The sequence below is a fragment of the Diceros bicornis genome, chromosome 22, assembly GCF_020826845.1.
Source record: "Diceros bicornis minor isolate mBicDic1 chromosome 22, mDicBic1.mat.cur, whole genome shotgun sequence".
In the NCBI taxonomy this organism is placed as follows: Eukaryota; Metazoa; Chordata; class Mammalia; order Perissodactyla; family Rhinocerotidae; genus Diceros; species Diceros bicornis.
The window spans coordinates 30169971-30188708 of NC_080761.1; the positions used below are offsets into that span (position 1 = coordinate 30169971).

The following is an 18738-nucleotide window of genomic DNA, read 5'->3' on the forward strand; positions in this document are numbered from 1 at the left end:
AAAAGATCCTTGGGGGGCTGGCCCCATGGCATGTTGGTTAAGTGCACATGCTCTGCTGCTAGCGGCCTGGGTTCGGATCCCAGGCACATGCCAACGCATCGTTTGTCAGGCCATGCTGTGGCAGTGTCCCACATAAAGTGGAGGAAGATGGGCATGGATGTTAGCTCAGGGCCAGTCTCCCTCAGCAAAAATCGGAGGATTGGCATGGATGTTAGCTCAGGGCTGATCTTCCTCACAATAAATAAATAAATAACTTTAAAAAATAAAATAAAATAAACACAGAAAAAAAAGAAAAGACACTTGGTATGATTTCAATGTTTATAAATTTGCTGAGATTTGTTTTTGTGACCTAAACTCTGATCTTTTGTGTAGAATGTTCCATGTGTGCTTGAAAAGAATGTGTTCTGTTGCTATTGGATGGAATATTCTGTATGTTTGTTAGGTCTGTTTGGTCTAAGGTACAGTTCAAGTCCAACGTTTCCCTATTGATTTTCTGTCTGGATGATCGATCTATTATTTATTTATTTATTTTTCCCCCCAAAGCCCCAGTAGACAGTTGTATGCCATAGCTGCACATCCTTCTAGTTGCTGTATGTGGGATGCAGCCTCAGCATGGCCAGAGAAGCGGTGCGTCGGTGCACGCCCGGGATCCGAACCTGGGCCACCAGTAGCAGAGCGCGCACTTAACTGCCAAGCCACAGGGCCGGCCCTGATCTATCTATTATTGAAAGTGGAATAATGACGTCCCCTACTATTATTGTATTGTTGTCTACTACTCCCTTCATATCTGTTAGCATTTGCTTAATATATTTAGGTGCTCCAATTATGTGTGCATATATATTTACAATTGTTATAGCCTCTTGATGAATTGACCCTTTTAAAATTATATAATGATCTTCTTTATCGCTTGTAACAGTTTTTGTCTTAAAATCTATTTTGTCTGCTGTAAGTATGGCTACCTCTGCTCTCTTTTACTTTGCATTTGTGTAGAATCTTTTCCCATGTCTTGACTGAGCCTATGTGTGTCCCGGAGGTTGAAGTGAGCCTTGTCCGCAGCATATAATTGGATCTAATTTTTTCTATCCTTTCAGCCACTCTATGCCTTCACATTTGAGAATTTAATCCATTTACATTTAAAGTAATTATTGATATGTAAAGACTTTCTCTTGCCATCTTGGTCATTGTTTTCTGGCTGTTTTGTAGTTCCTTTCTTCCTTTCTTACTCTCCTTGTTTGTGAATTAATGATACTCCATTGATTCCTTTCTCTTTATCTTGTGTATATCCACTGTAGGTTTTTGTTTTGTGGTTATTCTGTGGCTTACTTGAAACATCTTACAGATATAACAGTCTATGTTAAGTCATTAAAAACTTAACTTTAATTGTATACAAAAACTCTACATTTTTACTCCCCTGCCCACATATATTGTGTTTTTAATGTCACAATTTACGTCTTTCTATATTGTGTATCCATTAACAAATTATTGTAGCTATAGATATTTTTAATACTTTGTTTTTTAACTTTATCCTAGTGTTAGGTGGCTAACATACCACCGTATTACATTATTAGAGTATTCTGAATATTGCTATATACTTACATTTGCCAGTGAATTACACATTTTCATACATTTTCATGTACTAGTTAACATCCGTTTTTTTCTATTTGAAGAACTCCTTTCAGCTTTTCTTGTAAGGCAGATGTAGTGGTGATGAACTCCTTCAGCCTTTATTTTTAGGCAAAGTCTTTATCTCTCCTTCATTTCCAAAGGACAGCTTTGCTGGGTAAAGTACTCTTGGTTGGCATTTTTTTTTTCTTTCAGCACTTGAATATATCATTCTACTCTCTTCTGACTGGCAAGGTATCTGCTGAGAAATTTGCTGATAGCCTTACAGGGGTTACCTTGTGTGACAGAAATTTTTTTCTCTTGCTGTTTTTAGAATTCTCTCTTTGTCTTTGATTTGACACAGTTTTATTATAAAATGTCTTGGGGAAGATCATTTTGGATTGAAATTTTGAGGTGTCCTATTAGCTTCATGAACTTGGATGTCCAAATCTTTCCCCCAGGTTTGGGAAGTTCTCAGCCATTATTTCTTTAAAAAATATTTCTATCCCTTTCTTGCTCTCTTTTCCTTGGCTGTAACATCTTGCTATAAGCACCCTTGCAATGGGTGCTTATGGTGTGCTAGTGCACAGATTGAGGAGCTAGCCCCAAATGCATGAGTGGTGGTAGAGTCTAGACTGGCATTTTGCACTCATGCAGCTGCAGAGGCCTGAACTAGCTGCCAGCAGGGGTTCCAGGCTCTGGCGGGAATGAGAAGCAAGGAGGGACTCAGGTGGCTGGTGTCAGCTAAAGGGAATACACACTTGTGGGGTGAAAACCAGTAAAATCTGCATGGAGTTTGCGGTGTCCATGCTGGCCACTGGTTTCTTCAGTGGTGAAAGCTATCATTCCACTGCCTTTTAGGGGCCATTTCCTCTGACGAAAAGTTAAACATTACTTATATTGATGCTCTCCTGTACATATTAAGCTGTTTTTCTCTTCTTTTAAGATTTTCTCTTCGTGTGTGGCTTTCAACAGTTTAACTATGATGTGTCTAGGTATAAATTTCTTTGTATTTATCCCATTTAGGATTCATTAATCTTCTTGGATGTGTAAGTTAATATTTTTCCATCAAATTTTGGAAGTTTGGGGCCATTATTTATTCAAGATATTATAATAACTATTAGACCCACAATATGAAGAGATATACTAGATGAAATTTGGGACATTTATTGGGAAAGTCTGGGAACCTAGAAATTGGAATAAGTACATGTCTTTGGATTCAAATATAGCCTTAACTCATTGGGCACAATGGGTACCCCTTGATCTCATAAGCAGTTATTTCTCCCTGTGTGAGGCTGTTCCTGCATTGCTGGTACTCAACTACAGAATGAACCTCAAAATCATTATTCTGAGTTAAAAAAAAAAAAAGCCACACAATAGAGTACACACTGTATGATTCCTTTGGCATGAAACTCTAGAGAAGACAAAACTAATCTATAGTGACAGAAATCGAGAGGGACAGTTCCCAGATGGAGGTATCTGGACAGTTTAAAAAGTGATCCAATATATTTGGCTCTCAATAGATGGAGATTATCTCAAGTACTTATTCAGAAAATGTTTGAACACAAGAATATCTTCAAGAGGGACAGTATGCTCCTGAATCTTTTATAAAATTATCACTACCCATATGAGGATGGATGTCAGGTAAGTACACCTTTTCCCCCAATCCCTGCTAGGATGGAATCAGTGTGAGGTCAAGATCAAGGTGAAGAAATTATATTCCATCACTTAGGTGGATTTATCAAGCATCCAAGAAGCCCAAAGTTATTATCAGAGGAGAAGAATATGGTCAAACTTCTACTACTGGTTGGTCAGAACAGATATGCTCTGCTCTGTACACTTCGCTCTGCTCTGTACACTTGTTGCTTACTGACACTTCAGGTTCATTGTACCTGGCACATTCTCTGCAATTTTCAGGGCTTTAAGGTTTACTAAAAGTCACCGCTTGCGAGGACCTGAGAAAAAGAAGTGAAGATTAACTGACTTTTGACAGTGTCTCTATTACTTCTTTCTCTCTCTCCAAATCCTAAGGGGTGATCCTAATATAATTCACCCCTGAAGGGGGATACACACTCTCCTTAGGGCCTGTCTGTACAACCGCCTTTACTCACTCCAGGCCCATAATAAGAATAAAAACTCAGCTATGCTCAAAGTAAAATTACAAGGTCTAATGCAGAAATATAAAAACACAAAAGGAACTCAAGATCTTGCTCAATAGTACAAGCAGAAACTAGGCAGCACATATGAGAGTGGATCTTTAGGATATTAGACCAGGAAGGATGAATCATGTTTGGATAGGGCCAAATTTGTCAATACAAGCTTATTCACTGTGAACTCAGAAGCAGCCCATGCTGTATTTCATACCAATGAAATATATATTTCTCTAAGGGGATCTTGACAAATATTTTTGAAGATTCTCAGAGTATTTCTGATGTGTAGCCATCTTTTGTAGTAACCTGAAGGGATCTGTGGTGGTGCCTCCTTGATCATGAAGTCCATTGAAATGAAATAGATGGAAACCTTACTAAGATACTTCTTGAGATATATATCTATCTATATATATATGAAATTCTGGGTCTTGTGGGGCAGAAAACACAAATCATCATAACAGGAATTCAGATTCTCTTTCCCAGTCTTTGAGATGTCCTACTTTATAGACAGGCAGCTTCAACTGAAGGGGAGACTGGGTCCATTTGACAAAATTCCTCATAACTTAGTCACAAGTGTATACAATTAATCATTTCCCAAAAGTCCCCAAAGGAGACCTGTGGTCATATACCAGTCGAATCTCCTTCGAATTAGGTCTACAATGTATGGGGGCATCATCGGAAGTTATGGCTGCTGCAATTAGTCTCACTTAGGGGTGGTTCTAAAATGTGTGACAAGAAGAAATCTTCCCAGTGGGCAGAGTTTAAGGAGGTATATTTAGTTGCTCACCTTATGAAGAAAAGACATATCTTGAGTTTAGATTTATACTGATTCATGTCCAATGGCTCAGTGAGTCAACTGGTAGCAGGGGCTATAGGAGAATAAGACTGGAAAATTGGTGACAAAAAGATCTGGAGTAGGCATAGGTGGATGGAATTCTAGGAATAGGTATTGAATGGGATTTACAAATGCTTAACAGAGGATAGGCCATTAAAGAGAAGAGAACAAGTGAGGTTTGGTTATTTATTCCTTTGGCTATCTGTGTTGATCCATGTAATGGCCATTACAATGTTTTTCTTCCTAAGGCCGCAGCTCTCATAAGGGTGGCCTTTTCTGTTAGGTTCTGGTAATATTACCTACCCTCACTATAGGCCTGGTAGTAACAGCGACTTTCTACCATCACTAGTTACAGGATGCTTCACCAACCCCACCCATGTTTTTAGAGCTCCATTTATTAGACTGTCGCATTGTTTCTTGACAATTGACACCTGTTTCTTGAGGGGACCCTGACCAATAGGTCTCCACAACACTTCATCGTAAACTCCATGGGTGTAGAGAATTTAATCTCTTTTGTTTAATGTTGCTATCACAGCGTCTAGAATGATGTCTATTGCACAGCAGGTTTTCAATAAATGTTTGTTAAATGAACATACGTAGTGACCACTTTGTCTCCACTAGTGATCTTTATGTTAAAGTCTATAATGATTGATTTAATATAGTTAGACCAGCATTTTTTGCTTTTGTTTGTAATTCATTTAAGAATGACAAAGAATTATAAATGTCAGCAAAAAGCAAGGAAACTTGTTATGTGCATGGAAATCCAAGATAATTAACATAAAAATTCGTTGAAACAATAATAGAATTCAGCAAGAAACAACGTTAATGTATAAAAACAAACAGCTTTCCAGTATACATCTATACCTGGAGCACCTGTCTCAATCCCTAGTAGAACCTTCACACTGGGCTCTAGGGACGCCAGGACGAGGTTCTGCGGGTGGTGGGTCTAGTGGCTGCAAAGGAACAAGGTGGAAGTTCCAGGTTGAAAAATTATAAAATTATAATTTTACAACTCTATAATATCAAGCCTAAATACTTCAGTTGTCGTGACTTTTCTTTTACAAAATCAATTTTCCTACTTAACTCCACATTTTTTTCACAGTTCGTCTAAGTAACAGTAATTTTAATATTTTCAACATCCAATCCATATTCAAGTTTCTCCAACTGTCTCCAAACGACTTATTTAAAAAATGCTATTTCAATCAGGAGCCAATAGAGGACCACCCTTTGCATTTGGCGATAGAGTTCAAGTTTAACTCTTAACCTCTTAAGGCTTGGAGAGAACCTGGGCAGGAGACTTTTAAGAACATCATCCTTTAGCTTTCTAAAACGCAGAAACGCCAAAAAGTGACTTCAAATGTGGACGCGGAAGTCTAGGGAAAAGTGGTCTTGAATGTGTCTTGTTCACTGCTCGGCACTCTGGGAAGGGGCTTCCGGGCTCCTTCTGCGCATGGGCAGCCGTAGCCCCGTCTCCTCCTCCTGTTTTTGTGGACTCCAGGGAAGCGATTTGGGAACTTCTGGGTCTACTGGGAGAGTAAAGGGTGTGCACTTGGGGTGACAGTGCGGGGGTCCAGCTGGGAGGGGTGCGCCTGTGCCTGGGGATGGGAGCGGGAAGTCTTTGAGAGTCCCCCGCCCCCCGCCCCCTGCGCCGGCGTGTGCGCCCGGGCGCGCAGTCGATCAGGGAAAGGCCGGTCGGGGGGACCCGGGCCCTCGGGCTCCCGGGACGCAGGTTGCGGCCGAGCCCCGTCAGGAGCAGGTGCTCGGGCCGGCCGGGGTGTGCGGGGACCGTGTGCCCGGCCCTGCCTGCAGCACGACCCGAGGACAGCCCATGTCGGCGGCGGCGGAGGAAGGCGGGGAGGAGTGCCTTTATGACATGGACGGCGACCGCTGGTCTGCGGTGGAGCCCAAGCTCAGGAGCCTGAAAGGCCCGGGTAATTTCCTGGTCTGTCACCTGTAAGCAGGGCGACAGAAGGAACCTGGGTAAAAGGGTTCTCATCTGAAAATGATATTAATAATGATAGTTTCACGACGTTGCTTTGAAACTTAGATCTAAGTCATCATTTGTAAAAGTGCCAGGTGCTAAGCACTGAGTGAGTGACAACTGCTCTTATAGTTAGAAGACGCTGTTTTCTCATTGGATGGCTTAATGTAATGTCAAACTGGCATCGCAGCCTTCACAGCACTTAGCAAAGTGGCCTGTCCCCATATCCCCAGGGATATAAGGGTAAGTGAGTGTAGATGGAATCCTACCATGTGTCAAATGTACTCTGGGATTTCTAGTGTCCCTTCAGGTCCTTTGGGTCAGACAGGGGTTCCTGGCCTCTTCCACATTGTCAGGCTGTCTTTTGAGTCTGATATTATAATGAATTCCAAGAGTCAGGTTTTTGCCCCTAAAATGAATTTGTTTCTCAGATCCACGTCTCAATTGCCTTGAAACAAAGCGGCACTTATGAGGTAGGAAGCAGGGAGACTCTGTGAACAGGAGTCTTACCTCAAGGAGAACACCCCCTCTGACCTTAGACATCTTTCCAGATCTTCAGAGCAAGACAGAAGAGCCCAGAAAGGAGCAGATCGCAGATTTGCAAGGTCAGAAGCAGTTCTTTTTCTCCCTGCCCAGAATGAGCCTGACTTAGTGATGACGCCACCTTCAGAAGCTACCACACAGTGAGGGGTTTGGAACATCCTTGAGAAGAGCAAGGTGAGCTGTGGTGGCCGGGGCAGGCTGCGCAGGAAAGGCCATTTCGTTGGCAAGCTTGTTAGAGTGAGATCTGAGGGTAAGAGATCAACAGGCAGAGGGAGGGTATTCTGTCTCCACTCCCCTTAATGAACCCTACTCTACAGAAGCTGCCTTGCTGTCACTTTAATTTTAATGAAAGAATAGTGTCTTATGCTTTGGTGTACTTTAATTCAACTAATCTGTTGTTTTTAATTCTTTGAGTTAGAAGGACATGTGTATTATTGTTAAATCAGTCCAGAAAAGTTTATGTTCACTCAGTAAAAAACTGCAGATTTAAGCCCCATGGTCATTTCAGAGTCACACAGAGACAGGTGGTGCCGCCTGTACATGATCCTTCTCATGCGTTTTCAAGGCCTAGAGGACCCTGTGCCTTTGGGGAGAATGATTCCCAACTAGGGTGCTGAGACTTTAGGAGGTGAATCTAGGAGCTGTAAGGCAGGCCGAATCTCAGGACCCCTCAGTTGAACCACAGTTCTCCACACTGCCCCGAGAGCCACAGGAAATGAACATCCCTCAGGTGAGCTCTTTATTCATTCCCCACTTTATATTGTAATGGATCTATAAGGTTTAGAAGGATCCATGCATTAAATGGAGAAGGAGAAATAGAAATAGATCAAGTCACTCTTGAGGGAAAATATACCCTGTTTTACTATTAACTGTGATGTTTGCTGTCAGCATTTGATAGGTAACCTTGTCAGGGTAAGTAGGTTCCCGCCAGGTACCAGTTTGCTAAGATTTCATGTTTGTCATGAATGTGCATTGAATTATATTGATTACCTTTTGTGCATCTATTAGAATAAAGCTATAGCTTATTTCCTTTAATCTGTAAGTACTGTAAACAGTATAATGGGTTTTCTAATATGAACTTGAATTCCTCTAGCTAATAAGTGTGGTAAGTTGCTTCTTACATATTTTCCTAGGGCTTTTTGCTAATACTATTTTTAAGATTTTTATTTCTGTATCCACAAGCCAGATTAGACTATACTTTCTTGTTTCCCTGGCCACTTATGGTATCCAAGTCGTAGTCTCATAAAAGGAAATGGAGCGGGGGCCGGCCCCATGGCTTAGCGGTTAAGTGCGCACACTCCGCTACTGGCAACTGTGTTCAGATCCCAGGCGTGCACCGATGCACCGCTTGTCCGGCCATGCTGAGGCAGCGTCCCACATACAGCAACTAGAAGGATGCGCAGCTATGACGTAGAACTATCTACTGAGGCTTTAGGGAGCGAAAAAAAAAAGGAAATGGGGCACTTTCCTGTTCCTTTTCTTTTCTAATAATTTAGATGAGAAAATTGTGTTACATGTAGCTTTGTGAAACTCACCTACAAATCTGGGTCTCGTGAAGACTTTGCATGTGAAGATTTTGATTATTGAATTAATTTATTTGTCATAAGCCTATACTGGATTTATATCTTTTTCTTAGTATAACTTTTGTCATTTTTGTAGAAAATTATTCATTTTCATCTATGGTGATAATGTATTTTCATGAGTTTATTGATAGTGTTCTCTTAGGATTTCAAAATCCTTATCTGTTACATCAATAATTTCCTTTTTTGATCAGCTTTTAAATTTTATTTTAATATAAAGACTGCTGATCAGGAAAGGACAAAATATGTTCTAGTTGGCCCAATCTGAAACCTAGAATTTCAGGGTCTGAGGGTCTTAATATTTCGTTCTGGCAGCGGACTCTAAATATTGGGAATAGAGGAACATACACTTGTTATATATGTGCTCTCCAGCTTTGTACACCCACCTGTCAGCACATTTGTTAACAAGAATATCTTTTCTCCCTTGAATTGCCCTGGCACCTCTGTGGGAAATCAACCAGCAATGTATGTATGGGTCTGTTTCTGGACTCTGTTCACTTCTGGTGATCTATGTTAGTCCTTTTGCTAATACCACACTGTCTTGATGGGTGTCTCTTTACAGTAAGTCTTGAAATCAGGTAATGGAAGTCTTCCAACTTTGTTCTTTTGTAAAATTGTTTTGGATATTCTAGGTTCTTTGCTTCTTTATAGAAAGTTTTAAAAATCAGCTTGTGTGTCTCAAAAAAGCCTGCTGAGATTTTGGTTTTGATTGCACTGAATCTATAGAATCTGTAGTACAGATCAGTTTGGAGAGAATTAACATCTTGATTATATGAGTCTTCCAGTTCATGGACACAGTATCTCTCTGCATTTAGGTGATATGGAGGGTTTTGAGGGGTTGGGTTTTTATCCTTTTGAGTCAAAAGGATAGTTTTGACTCACAGTTTAAAAGAATAATTCTGTCTGCTGTTTGAAGATAGACTCTAGTGGGGCAGTGGTGGAAGCAGGAACAATATAGGAGGCTATTTCTGTAATCCTAGCAAGACATGGTGATTATAGGATGTTAGTTACTTTGAAGTGGTCACATTGTGGATGTAGTTGAAGGTAGAGCCAACAGTCTGAGAGTGTTTCTGCCCCACAACCTTGCAAATAGAGTGTGTGTCAAACTTTGAACTTTTGCCAATGTGGTTTTAAAGTGATCCCTCAGTTTAGTTTTACAAGCTTTTCTCTTCTCATGAATGAGGTGGAACATCTTTTTTTGTTTGTAATTCATCTATATTTCTTTTCTGTTGAACTTGTTATCCCTTACCCATTTTGCTATTGCTGTGCTGATTTTAATGACTGTATCCAGTATACCTTTATAGCCCTTTTTCTGTGATATAAGTTGCACAATTTTTGTACAGGTTTTGAATTTTTGCTTTGCTTATGATTCTTTTTTTTACCATAAAGGCATTTGATTTTTATGTTGTCAAATTTAGCAGTTTTTTCTTTTATGATACCTGAATTTTCAGTCATAGCTAGGCATTTCCCACTCTTCCATTGTAAAATTGTTATTCTGTGTAAGTCTTCTAGAATGTGATTTTATTTTTGACATTACATTTGTCTTGAATGTGTGTTGATTTTTTCCTGCTCTGTGGTGTGAGACAGATCTAACGTCTTTTCCCAGGTGGCCTCTAGCTATCCCTGTGACATTTGTGTCCAGCCTTTTCTCACCTCTTTGAATGATGTCACCTGTATTCAAACAGGAAGTTACTCTGTTAATCATTCTTCCCACGGCACACTTTGTTCCAGGCCTTGTTCAGTTGAAGCTTGGACATCTTTCTGGGCTCTCATCAGCACCCTGCTCCTTCTGCCCACTTCTCTGTTAGCATTAGATTGTGAGCAACATTGTCCTGCTTTTCTTGTCTAATACTGTCTTACCCTCTATCTTCCAAAATTTGTCCAAATTTTCAGGCCTTCTGCTGGGACGTTTTTCTGCAATCCTTTTTGGTCATACTTTTATAGCAGGTTTTGTATTTTACCTGAGCATGTTTTTGGAGGCTGGGGATGTACATGTGTGTGCTCAGTCTGTTCCCTTGAACTAGAGGAATTATTTATGCTTGTAATTCTCTCTTCTCTTAATTTCCGGTACTCTAATCTTTCTGAATTCTCTTTCTACCACATAGAAATTCTTTCTCAGCCTTCATAGCCTATTCTTTTTCTACCTGCCTCTTAAATTTTGCTGTCCCCTCAATTCTATAATTGGTCCTATTTTTCCTCTGTTTCTATGTCCTTTCTGAGCCAGCCCTTTTTCTGTACTGACTTCAGTTACCATCTTAATAACTAATGTTTCCTAAATCCTTAATTTCCTTTTAGACCTCGCTCTTTGTTCCAAAATCATGCAACCAACGATGAAATAAAATATTCCATCTGTATGTTCCACAGGTGTTTTGAATGCAAATGAAAAACATCTGCCTCACTATGACTCAACCTCTGACTCTTACTTCTTTTTCCAATCTCTGCATATGGCATCAGCATCTACCTGGTTGCTTGCGCAGTGTCTCTGTGTATAGCTGCACAAGAAAATAATGACCAGGTTTTGTTTCCTATAAGGATTAGTTTCCCAATCTTTATCTTTGTTGCTTTGCCTTACTATAGGTCATCTCTTAAATTAGGTTTTTTGGTTTGCTGCTTAAGATGTTGTCCACTATTCATATAGAGCAGTGGTTCCTAACTAGGGTTGATTTTGCTCCCCAGGAGATATTTGGAGATATTTTTGATTGTCACAACTGGGGATGCTACTGGCATCTAATCAATAGAAGACAAAGATACTGATAAACATCCTGAAATACACAGGACAGTCTTCCATAAAAATAGCGTTATCTGGTCCACAGTGTCAGTAGTGTCAGGTTGAGGAAACCCTGCTCTAGAGCATTGCTTCTGAAATATAAATCTAGTGGTGTGTAATACCTCCCCAGGTTTACATATATATCCATGGTTCCCCATTACCCCAGCAGAGATCTCCAATTTGGGATGTGTATACTCTGCAGAGTGCTCAGCATAATCCATTGATATGTGGGAAATGTATAAAGGAATCCTATTTATAATAACTTTACCTAAAAAAACTAAGGCATTAAGCTTTCTTATTGTATTATGTGACAATTTATGTGTATAAATTAAAAATAAATATATGTAAATCAGAACATGAGAATAATTTTTTTTTTACTAATTGTGTATGTATCCCCAAAGTATAAGACAGAATTAGGGCCATGATAGTCATCCTTTATAGCATTTCGTTTTAAACTATGAATAGTAAACTTCATAAGACTGTTTTCAAAAATATTTTCTGTGTCCCTGATTCTGGACCCTCAGATTGATTAGAAATGTGCTGTTGCTGGCATCAGTGTCATTCAAGGACATGACTGGAGTTCGCCAGGAGGAGGGGCGGCAGGTGGACTCTGCGCAGAGAGGTGATGATGCTGGAGAGCTACAGCCACCTCGTCTCCGTGGTGAGCAGACCTTACCATGTGACTCCCTTTAGTCTGCGAATTCTGTTTTTCCTTTTTTCTTTTTTAAATGTTAATCACTTTTTGTTGAGGTGTATTTAACAGAAAATAAAACTCAGCACTTTTCAGAGTACAAGTGAGTGAGTTTTGAAAAATTATACAGTAGATTGGTATCATCAAAATCATGATTTGGAATATTTCCATCATCCCCGAAAGATCCCTGTACCCCTTTTTAGTGAGTCCCCTCCCGCCCTCTCTACCTCTCAGCCCCCTAGCAATCACTGATCTGCTTTCTGTTGTGATAGTTTTGCCTTTTCTCGACTTTCATATAAATGGTATCTTAGAGTATATTCTCTCTTTTGTCTGACTTCTGTCACTTAGCAGAATGCTTTGAGACTTGTGCATGTGTGTGTACCACTAGTTTATTCTTTCTGTCCTGAGTAGTGTTCCTTTGTGTGCATACACCACACTTTGTGATCCTTTCGGTTGATAGACATACGGGTTTTTTTCAGTTGGGGGCAATTATGAGTAAAGCTGCTATGAACATTCACATTCAAGTCTTTGTATCAACGTGTTTTCGTTTCCTTGTGGGTAATATGTAGGAGTGGGCTGGCTGGGTCTTCTGGTAAGTTTATGTGTAACTGTAGAAGAAACTGCCAGATGTTTCCAAGCTGGCTCTACTGTTTTTCTTGCCCATAGGCAGTGTCTGAGAGTTCTCATTGCTCTTTGGTTACCAACATTTGGTGTGGTAAGTCTTATTCTTTTTAACCATTCTAGTTGATGTCTAGTTGTATTTTATTGAGTTTTCATTTGCATTTCCCTGGTGACTAATGATGTTGAACCTCTTTTCATGTGCTTTTTAACCATCATAATCTCCTTTAACGAAGTATCTGATTCAAATCTTTAGCCCATTTTTTGTTTAGCTTAGTGTTTTGGGTTTTTGTTCTTACTGTCGAGTTGAAGTTCAGACCTTTATTGAATGTATGTTTTGCAAACCTTTTGTCTCCATCTCTGGCTTGCATTTTTAAGAAAAAAATGTTTTCAGATTGTTTTTGGTTTTTACATGTATTTTTTAAAAAACTTTTTTATCACCACCAAAATTTCTCTCATCCTACCTTTTTATAATTATAACCATCCCCTCTCCCATACCATCCCTAATCTCTGCCAACAACTAATCTGGTCGCCATCTCTATAATTTTGCCATTTCAAGAACGTTATATAAATGAAATCGTACAGTATTTGATGTGTTGAGATGAAGGTCCATCCAAGGTGTAGTCTGTATCAATAGTTTATTTCATTTATTACTACCTGGTATTCCACTGTGTGAATATGTCATAGTGTGTTTAGCCATTCACCTATTGAAGGACATTTTGGTTGTTTCCAATTTGGGGCTGTTATAAATAAAGCTGCTATGAACATTCATGTTCAGGTTTTTGTGTGAACATCAATTATTATTTTTCTGGGATAAATGCCCAGGAGCATGATTAGGGTTGTATGGTAAGTATATGTTTTGTTCTTTAAGAAACTACCAAAATATTTTCCAGAATGGCTGTACCATTGTGCATTTCCACCAGCAATGTATGAGAAATCCAGTTACTTCCTGTCCTTCCTAGTAGTTTGTATTGTCACTATTTTTTGTATTAGTGGTTGTAATAGGTGTATAGTGATATCTCCTCATTGTCTTAATTTGCATTTCCTTAATGGCTAATGATGTTATATATCTTTTCATGTGTTCATATGCCATCTGTATATCCTTAGGCAGTAAAATGTCTATTCATGGATTTTGTGCATTTTTTCCCATCTTTTTTGATATATGATGGCAAATAAAAAATCTATATATTTAAGTTGTACAACTTGATGTTTTGGTATACAAATACATTGTGAATTAATTGCCACAATCAAGCTAATTAACATATCCATCACCTGACATAGTTACCATTTTTGTGTGTGTGGGTGGTAGAAACACTTAAGGTCTACCCTCTTGGCAGATTTCAAGAATACGATGCAGTATTGTTAACTATAGTCACATTGCCATATATTAGATCTCCATAGCTTATTCATCTTGCATAACTGAACTTTGTACCCCTTGACCAACATCTCCCCATTCCCCATCTCCCCAGCTCCTGGAGACCACTATTCTACTCTCTGTTTCTATGAGATTGACTGTTTTAGATTCCACTGAGATCATGCAATATTTGTCTTTCATGTCTGGCTTATTTTACTTAGCTTAATGCTCTCAAGGTTTATCCAAGTTAGGGCAAATGTCAGGATTTCCTTTTTTTGGCTTGATAATATTCCATTGTATGTATATATACCACATCTTCTTTAATCATTTATCCATCAAGGGACATTTTGATTGTTCTCTTTTCTTGGCTGTTGTGACTAATACTGCAGTCAACGTGAGAGTGCAGATATCTCCTTGAGATCCTGATTTCATTTCCTTTGGATATATACCCAGTAGTGGAGTTGCTGGATTATAGGGAACCTCCTATACTGTTTTCTGAGGAACCTCCATACTGTTTTCTGTAATGGCTCTACCAAATTATGTTCCCACCAACAGTGTACAAGGATTCCATTGGTCCACATCCTGACCAACACTTATCTTTTGTCTTTTTGATAATCATCATTCTCTAACAGGTGTGAGGTGATACCTCATTGTGGTTTTGATTTGCATTTCCCTGATGATTAGCATGTTGAGCACATTTTCACATACTTGTTGGCCATTTATATGGCTTCTCTTGAGAAATGTCAACTCAGGTCCTTTGTCCATTTTTAAAATCTGGTTATTTGATTTTTGCTATTGCGTTGTATGACTTCCTTATACATTTTGGATATTTACCTCTTATAATTATTATTTTAATTTCCAAATATTTTCTCCCATTCCATAGGTTGCCTGTTGTTTGTTTCCTTTGCTGTCCAGAAGCTTTTTAGTTTGATGCAATCCCACTTGTCTGTTTTTGCTTTTGTTGTCTGTGCTTTTGGTGTCATATCCGAAAAAACCATTGCCAAGACTGATGTCAAGGAGCTTTTTCCCTCTTTTTTTTCTTGGAGTTGCCAAGGTCACCAATGACTTCCTTATAACTAAACCTAATGGACACCTTTCCATCTTCGTCTTATTTGACTTCACACAGGCTATGGATGATGATAACTTCCTCTTGGAAACACTCTCTGTACTAAATTTTCATAACTCAGTAGTCTTGTGATTTCCCTCCTGTATATATTCAGTTGTAATACGTTGTCCTGGATTTTACAAAGGCACCCAAAACACAACATTCCCAGACTGAACTTTCCATTTTTCTACACAGATACTTTTCCTCCTGTGTCCTCCTTCAAAATGAGTACCTCCCGTTTGCATGGATGCCAGAGCTAAAGACTCAAGCAACATCTTTGAGTCTTCCCTCTCCCTTGGTACCCAGTCTCTCATCCCACCACCAACCAGTCAGTCAGTGCTGGTTATTACAGTTCCTAAACAGCTCTCAAATACTTCTACTTTTCTTCATCCTTTCTGAACCACCAGAGTCCAAGTAACCAACTGAATAACTGGATGACCTTAATAACCTCCTGCCTCTGAGCCTCAATTTCCTGGTTTGTAAAATGAGACAGTCAGAATGAACACCAAGTTTATTCCTTCTCTGTATCCTGTGATTATAAGAATTTAAAACCGAGAGGCTCAGGGCAAAATCAATTCCAGTGCTTCGGGAGACCATCTCACTTTCTCCGTTAAATTAAACTTTGCGGTGACCCAGATTGTGCCTCATATCCTCCCATAGCACTGCTCTCAAGGACAATCTCAGGGTCTTCAAGACAACTTATAATGAGGCCTTTTCTCTTAAATAGGGATCTGCCTTATGCCACGTTTTAAGCTGTAGAAAATACTTTAGAATTAGATTCTAATATCAGCAACAAATTTATTTACCTGGTTTTGTTAATTTATCTGAAAGCTCCTATTCTTGAAAATGTCCCATGTGAGGGAAAAAAAAGTCCCGTGTAAAGATTTAGTCCATCTTTGTTAACTACTTCTTGACTGTTTATTAAAAAAACCTGGATAGGTGATTGCAGGGAGGGGCAGTGATGAAGGAGTTTGATTGATTTTTTGTTTTTTTGGTTTTTTTTGTGAGGAAGATCAGCCCTGAGCTAACATCTGCCAGTCCTCCTCTTTTTGCTGAAGAAGACTGGCCCTGGGCTAACATCCATGCCCATCTTCCTCTACTTCATATGGGACACCGCCACAGCATGGCTTGACAAGTGGTGCGTCGGTGCACGCCCGGGATCCAAACCAGCAAACCCCAGGCCACCGCAGCGGAGCGCATGCACTTAACCGCTTGCGCCACCAAGCCGGCCCCAGTTTGATTGATTTTCAGCAGTAGTAATGGCAAAATAAAAGCATTATAAAGAAGTGTAAAGCATTTAGATCAGGAATTTCTATGGAAAAAAAAATTTTAAACCATAAGCAGATGGAACAAGTTAAGTGACACAATATAGCAGATTGCACTAATGAGTTTAATAGGCAGCTATTTTAATGGGAGAGAAAGTAGATTGCCAAATGAGGAGAAGTTGGGAAACTTCAAGAGGCAAGAGCCAGAAAAGTAAGGGGTCCCTTTCTTCCCCGAGGATTCTTTTGGTTCTGAACTGTGTTAGCCCAGCTTTCATGAATAAACACCTGGGGAAGATGTCAAAAGGGGCACCCATCAGCTGCAGAAAGATGTGCCATCTCTTTCCAAAGCTCATTAGCATATTGAAAGTGGGACACTGCATTACTCTGATTTGGATTAATTTTCTAATTCCGGGGATGGGACTCTCCTCTAAATGAGTTGGCCTTCACACAAAAACACAGACTCACATGGTATGGGTAAAACACAAGTAACCTTTACTGCTGCCTCCCACCTTTCCAGGACCCAGTGGGAAAGAAAAAAGGAGGTTCTCTAGGAAGGAGGGGAGTTAAAGGTTGGAGTTTTCCAGCTCTCCGAGCCAGGTGCAGGTCCCACGAATGGGGGAGAAGTGCGACACCATCTTTCTGGTAGCGTGAGACCTTGGGAAAACTGGGTCCTTCTGATCTAGTTAGGGAAGACACAGTTCTTCCAAAAGCCACTGCAGCAGGGCAACAGCAACATCACAGATAGATGAGGAACATGTTACCTCAGAGCCTCCCAGGGAGAGAGCATTTAGGCTCATACCATTTATTGGGAAAACTGGCTCATGGCCCTTTGGAAAATGCCCAGTCATCCTAGGGCTAAACTTCTCAGGAAAAGTAACTTGCCACTCCCTTCAGAATATGTAACTAAAACCTATCTACACTTTTATATTTTAAATATATTGTTGGGGCTTCATTTCAAACTGCTATATTGTAAAACTGTTTCAGACAGCTTTAAATCCAAGGCAGTGGCTTTCAAATTCTTTGACAGCAACTCACAAAAAATACATATAAAATATATTTTTTATCATAAACCAATATACACACACACTCACAAAACTAGTACAGAAAGTTTTTGAAACTTTACTTACCTTTATTACATGTAATGTACTCTAATATTATCTATTCCGTTTCATTTCATTGTTTTTTAAGTACTTGTCACAGCTCCAAGAATTATTTCATAATCCACTAATGGGTCAGGACCTGCAGTTTGGAAAACGCTATTCTAAAATTATGGTTTCCAGATACTCTAGCTGGTAGTCTGGTGTCCAAATTTTTAAAAGGTTCATTGAATTGCATCATCAAAAAGCAGTATTTGCTAAAGGAACCTCAGTCCCCATAAAGAACATTGTTTTGGGGACTCCTACCATAATACCAAATGAATAACCAGCCTTTCCTTTGCAGAGCTGAGATGTGAGCTCAACACCAAGTAAACGTGACATAAATAAGAACAGAATTGGAAAAGGAAGACCATCACCAAATACAATGTGTGTCTCTCTGGAAAACATAAAGCAACCTAGAGTGAGGTGAGGGGAACAAAACAGAAAAAAAAATATTAATGGAGAAAAGATCAAGCTTGCAACTTCTTTTTTTTTTTTTTTTCCTGGGGGGGGGAAGATCAGCCCTGAGCTAACATCCGTGCTAATCTTCCTCTTTTTTTGCTGAGGAGGACTGGCTCTGAGCTAACATCTATTGCCAATCCTCCTCCTTTTTTTCCCCCCAAAGCCCCAGTAGATAGTTGTATGTCATAGTTGCACATCTTTCTAGTTGCTGTATGTGGGACACGGCCTCAGCATGGGTGGAGAAGCGGTGCTTTGGTGCACGCCTGGATCCAAACCCGGGCCACCAGTAGCGGAGCACGTGCACTTAACCGCTAAGCCATGGAGCTGGCCCAAGCTTGCAGCTTCTATCTCCAAGCTTCTATCTCCAAGCTTCCAAGATGCACTTGTACTTTGAACTCAATGAGACAGAGTGATGTTCAGAATGACTCCACTAGTCCTGTGATCTTGAGTATCTCAGCAGACATCAGTTAAGTCATTTAAAAGGATAACTGCAAATTAAATTAGTTCATCCTAATTATGCAAAAATGATAAATTCAAATAAGCAAGGTAATTTGCTTCTGAATTAAAAATTTTTTCGATCACTTGGCATCTCAAATCAAAGCAAATGGGTAGGGGAGAAATCAAGATGGCATGGACAGACTCTGAACTC

General features: G+C 39.7%; 1 long non-coding RNA gene across 3 annotated transcripts; it reads left to right on the forward strand.

The window, feature by feature from the left end:
- The first annotated feature begins 6077 nt into the window (after window positions 1–6077).
- LOC131420055 (uncharacterized) lies at window positions 6078–18117 on the forward strand. Of its 3 annotated transcripts, XR_009223450.1 has the most exons (6): window positions 6078–6128; window positions 7120–7285; window positions 7677–7841; window positions 11983–12119; window positions 12816–12864; window positions 17932–18117. It is a non-coding gene; the product is annotated as an uncharacterized LOC131420055 (long non-coding RNA). The 3 variants fall into 3 exon arrangements; XR_009223449.1 differs by lacking the exon at window positions 7677–7841; XR_009223451.1 differs by lacking the exons at window positions 7677–7841; window positions 17932–18117 and adding an exon at window positions 15422–16229.
- The last annotated feature ends 621 nt before the right edge of the window (window positions 18118–18738 follow it).